The 5,579-nt window shown below is 40.3% G+C and overlaps 1 protein-coding gene across 2 annotated transcripts in view; it reads right to left on the bottom strand.

The window, feature by feature from the left end:
- Positions 1 to 54, bottom strand: part of LOC139539176 (mediator of RNA polymerase II transcription subunit 14-like) — a 50,371-nt gene extending 50,317 nt beyond the window's left edge. For both annotated transcript variants that reach the window (XM_071342051.1, XM_071342053.1), the window contains exon 1: positions 1 to 54. This exon is cut by the window's left edge and continues 384 nt beyond it. The gene's annotated coding sequence lies outside the window, so the exon portion shown is untranslated.
- Positions 55 to 5,579: the final 5,525 nt, after the last annotated feature.

The raw sequence follows: 5,579 nt of genomic DNA, 5'->3' as shown, positions 1-5,579 counted from the left end.
TCAACCGCCATCTTTGCAGCCTGACGGGAAGTGATCACGGTTTGGTGGAAAGGAAGACCCGGATACGGATTTTAGAGAAACAATGGAAGGAGTCGCCCGTGAGAGTTTACTCTGCTGTTCCAAGATCAGTATTCATTCCCTAGATTTGTCAATTAGTTCAGACCATAAACAATCACTGGCCCCTGATCAGCGCCAGTGTTTTCGTGAGCGATAATTAAGGTATTTTGACTGTTTATACGACTTTTATAATATGCCCTGTCATTTCGTATGGGATACTGTGCATGACATTTTAGTAAGATAGATCATATAACAGATACACCTTATTTGTCCCTGAGGAGAACACACAGACAAAACAAAATACAGGAAAAAACAAAGAGACACACACCAGTATAAATGTTATATATTTGAAGATTGATGTGTATTGTCCCTATAAAATAAATGTAATGAAAAATAAATTAAATTAAAGTTATGAGATGCAATTCATTTCAATTCCTCATGGACCTGAAACTGGCTGGTGATAAAGAAAAGCATGACAAGACATGGATTATGTTGGCAGTGGCAGGGTCAGTGGTAAAGGTATTAGGATGGAATTCTGATTTGAATAACTGCTGAATCCTCAATTCCCAGAGGCAGGAAATAGGAATTACTTTTCCATTCCCTTCCATTTCATTTTCACAGGATGATACATAGCTTTAAGTCAATACGACATGGCTGCAAAATAACATGGCAATCAAAACATTAACACATAATCTAACTGTGAAACAAACAAGATAATCATTAAAAATATATATTTCCAAAACGCTACATCCACATATTTTTCAACTTTCTGTGTTTTTTGTCATCAGAAACTTTTTCTTATGGGTACCTTCATGTGTGTGTAATATATTACTGTTCTCAGATTCTTTATTAATTGATTTTAGTTGTGAATTAAAATGTGTTTTTTTTGCAAAACGCTATATAAATATTTGGACATTGACCAAGTTATCATTTTAGCTGTCTACCACAGCATATTGGAGTTAAAATTAAATAATGAAAATGAGCTGAAAGTGCAGACTTCCAGGTTTAATTTGAAGATATTTACAGTTGAAGTCAGAAGTTTACATACACCTTAGCCAAATACATTTAAACTCAGTTTCACAATTCCTGACATTTAATCCTAGTAAAAATGCCCTGTCTTTGGTCAGTTAGGATCACCACTTTATTTGAAGAATGTGAAATGTCAGAATAATAGTAGAGAGAATGATTTATTTCAGCTTTTATTTCTTTCATCACGTTCCCAGTGGGTCAGAAGTTTACAAACACTCAATTAGTATTTGGTAGCATTGCCTTTAAATTGTTTAACTTGGGTCAATCGTTTCAGGTAGCCTTCCACAAGCTTCCCACAATAAGTTGGGTGAATTTTGGCCTATTCCTCCTGACAGAGCTGGTGTAACTGAGTCAGGTTTGTAGGCCTCCTTGCTCAGAACACACACTTTTTCAGTTCTGCCCACAAGTCTTCTATAGGATTGAGGTCAAGGCTTTGTGATGGCCACTCCAATACCTTGACTTTGTTGTCCTTAAGCCATTTTGACACAACTTTGGAAGTATGTTTGGGGTCATCGTCCATTTGGAAGACCCATTTGCGACCAAGCTTTAACTTCCTGACTGATGTCTTGAGATGTTGCTTCAATATATCCACATAATTTTCCTCCCTAATGATGCCATCTATTTTGTGAAGTGCACCAGTCCCTCCTGCAGCAAAGCACCGCCACAACATGATGCTGCCACCCACGTGCTTCACGGTTGGGATGGTGTTCTTCGGCTTGCAAGCATCCCCCTTTTTCCTCCAAACATAACAATGGTCATTATGGCCAAAGAGTTCTATTTTTGTTTCATCAGACCAGAGAACATTTCTCTTATGGCAGTGTTGGAGTGGTGTTTATGGTGTTTATACTTGCGTACTATTGTTTGTACAGATGAACATGGTACCTTTTGGAAATTTCCCAAGGATGAACCAGACTTGTGGAGGTCTACAATAGTTTTTTCTGAGGTCTTGGCTGATTTCTTTTGATTTTTCCATGATGTCAAGCAAAGAGGCACTGAGTTTGAAGGTAGGCGTTGAAATACATCCACAGGTACACCTCCAATTGACTCAAATGATGTCAATTCGCCTATCAGACGTTTCTAAAGCCATGACATTATTTTCTGGAATTTTCCAAGCTATTTAAAGGCACAGTCAACTTAGTGTATGTACATTTCTGACCCACTGGAATTGTGATACAATGAATTATAAGTGAAATAATCTGTCTGTTAACAATTGTTGGAAAAATTACTTGTGTCATGCACAAAGTAGATGTCCTAACCGAATTGCCAAAACTATAGTTTGTTAACAAGAAATTTGTGGAGTGGTTGAAAAACAAGTTTTAATGACTCCAACCTAAGTGTATGTAAACTTCCGACTTCAACTGTACATCCAAATCGGGTGAACAGTGTAGGAATTACAGCACGTTTTATATGTGGTCCCCCCCTTTTAAGGGACCAAAAGTAATGGGACAATTGGCTGCTCAGTTGTTCCATGACCAAGTGTGAATTATTCCCTCATTAGTTAATTTACAAGTAAGCAGATACAAGGTCTAGAGTTGATTTCAAGTGTGGCTTTTGCATTTGGAATCTGTTGCTGTAAACACTCAACATGAAGTCCGAAGAGCTGTCACTGCCAGTGAAACAAGCCATCATTAGGCTGAAAAATATAAACAAACCCATCAGAGAGCTAGCAAAAAAATTGGATGTGGCCAAATCAACTATTTGGTACCTTCTTAAGGTAAAAATTGTAAAAATGGACATAGTGTTTTGGAAATAAACTCTTCAAATAACTGTCAAAGTCTCTTATTGCATTACATGGCTGCCTTGTCTGGAAAAGTGACAAAGCTCTGGGGAGAACAGAGAAAGCAGATAATGGTCAGATTATGGATTTACCAGATTGCTTCACCTACTTGTAGATTTCAAGAACAACTGTGCCCTGGCTGAAATTTCAAACCACTGACAGGACAGAGGACAGGCATGAGGGTTGATGCACAAAAGAGGAGATAAAGGGAAAGTGCTGGAACACACACAAACAATTATCCACACACATGCACCCACAAACAGGCACACACACACACACACACACACACACACACACACACACACACACACACACACACACACACACACACACACACACACACACACACACACACACACACACACACACACACACACACACACACACACACACAGCTGTAGAGGGAAAATGTGTGTGCAGGGGTTAATCCCGCTCTAGCCGCTGGACTATGGCTGTCTAGTGAGTCAGCAGTTGAGCGCTTTCTCTAGCTGTTGTCTCCCAACAGTAGTTCATAGTTCATTCATTCATACTGTGCAGGTCTCTGATCCTAACCAAAGGTAATTGTACACTGGACTTCAAGTCTTTGAGTATTTCCTTTTATCTTCTTCTACAATGAACAAAAACATAAACGCAACATGTAAAGTGTTGGTCCCATGTTTCATGAGCTGAAATAAAAGATCACAGAAATGTTCCATACGCACAAAAAGCTTATTTCTCTCAAATATTGTGCACAAATTTGTTTACATCCCTGTTAGTGAGCATTTCTCCTTTGCATAGATAATCCATCCACCTGACAAGTGTTGCATATCAAGAAGTTGGTGCTGGGGACAATAAAAGGCCACTGTAAAATGTACACCATAGCTGTTGCCAGATAACTTAATGTTAATTTATCTATCATAACCCGCCTCCAACGTCGTTTTAGAGAATTTTGCAGGACGTCCAACCGGCCTCACAACCGCAGAGTATGTGTATGGCGTTGTGTGGGCGAGCGGTTTGCTGATGTCAACGTTGTGAACAGAGTGCCCCATAGCGGTGGTGGGGTTATGGTATGGGCTGGCATAAGCCACGGAAAACAAACACAATTGCATTTTATCAATGACAATTTGACTGCACAGAGATACCGTGACTAGATCCTGAGGCCCATTGTCGTGTCATTCATCTGCCGCCATCACCTCATGTTTCATGGAAGGCCCCATGTCACAAGGATCTGTACACGATTTCTGGAAGCAAATTGTTTTCCAGTTCTTTCATGCCTGCATACTTACCAGACATGTCACCCATTGAGCTTGTTTGGGATGCTCTGGATTGACGTGTACGACAGAGTGTTCAAGTTCCCTCCAATATCCAGCAACCTTCTTGAAGAGGAGTGGGACAACATTCCACAGGACACAATCAACAGCCTGATCAATTCTATGTGAAGGAGATGTGTCACGCTGCATGAGGCAAATGGTAGTCACACCAGACACTGACTGGTTTTAAGATCTACGCCCTAGGTACTGTATCTATGACCAACAGATGCATATCTGTTTTCCCATTAATGTGAAATTCATAGATTAGGGCCTAATTTATTCATTTCAATTGACTGATTTCATTATATGAACTGTAACCTAGGGATCTTCAGCAATTTAGAGGGGCTCAATACATCAAGCAAATGAGGTGAACACTATCTAAACATTTGCCTTTTTCACACAGACACACACACAGAGTGAGAGACAAAGTTTAGTAACCTGACCCCTCCTCATCTGTCTATGAGCTGATGTACCAGCATCCTACTCACATTCTACAGATACGTGTTGGAAGGGCTAGCCGTCTTGTTGCCAGATGATTCCAGGGGCAGCGGGACCACTTGGCCCTTCCCAAGAGTGGTTGCCATAAGATAACAACCTACCTTTATGACTGTTTATACTGAACTGCACTGAGGTTGGAATGCAATCATGGTTACATTAAGACACTGTGGAGCTGGAACGAGATATGGGTAAGAAAATGTACCTCAATGCAGGGGTGGGATATGCCACTGGACTACAAATTTTACCTTTATCCACCTTGCTCTACCGAGAAGATTGAAATACTGCTAGTTTTCCCAGAAAGCTGCCCTTTTCGTCCTCACGCTAACGAGCAGTAGCCACAGCAGCAATTATGGAATGGCACGTCGCGTTGATCAACAAAGGAGCTGATTGGCTGACACTGCCATTACTAACGGTGTCTTAATGTAACCATGATTGCGTTCCGACCTCAGTGCACAGTATAAAAAATCGTAAAGGTAGGTTTGGTATCTTCTGGCACCCACTCTTGGGAAGGGCCAAGGGGACCCGCTGCACCTGGAAGGGGACACCTTTTGGGGGCCTTGTTCAAATTAAAAATGATTGCTTCATTGAAGAATGCATTGATTTCACTAATCATGTCAGATCAGTAATCACCCACATGAAAGAATAAAGGAAGGGATGTATTTCAATGTGTCCTATTGGTATTTGAACAGAGCCTTAGTTTTTACTCCTTGGGCCAATTGAAATGTGTCTTATTAGCCCAATAATAAACAATTTATGATAGGTCATATTCATCTATAAATATGTATCTCTGACCAATTTATATGTTTTCAATGTCCGCTGATTTTTGTTGTTGAATATCTGACCAACAGACTCAACAACAGATCCATGACAGTAGGAGGCGATATATAGGCCTACAAACACCCTTTTTGGTTCAACAAGCGTTGAAATCG

This window comes from Salvelinus alpinus, chromosome 14 (assembly GCF_045679555.1).
Source record: "Salvelinus alpinus chromosome 14, SLU_Salpinus.1, whole genome shotgun sequence".
NCBI lineage: Eukaryota > Metazoa > Chordata > Actinopteri > Salmoniformes > Salmonidae > Salvelinus > Salvelinus alpinus.
Note: the sequence above shows the minus strand (reverse complement) of the source record. Positions and strands in the feature narration are given on the sequence as shown.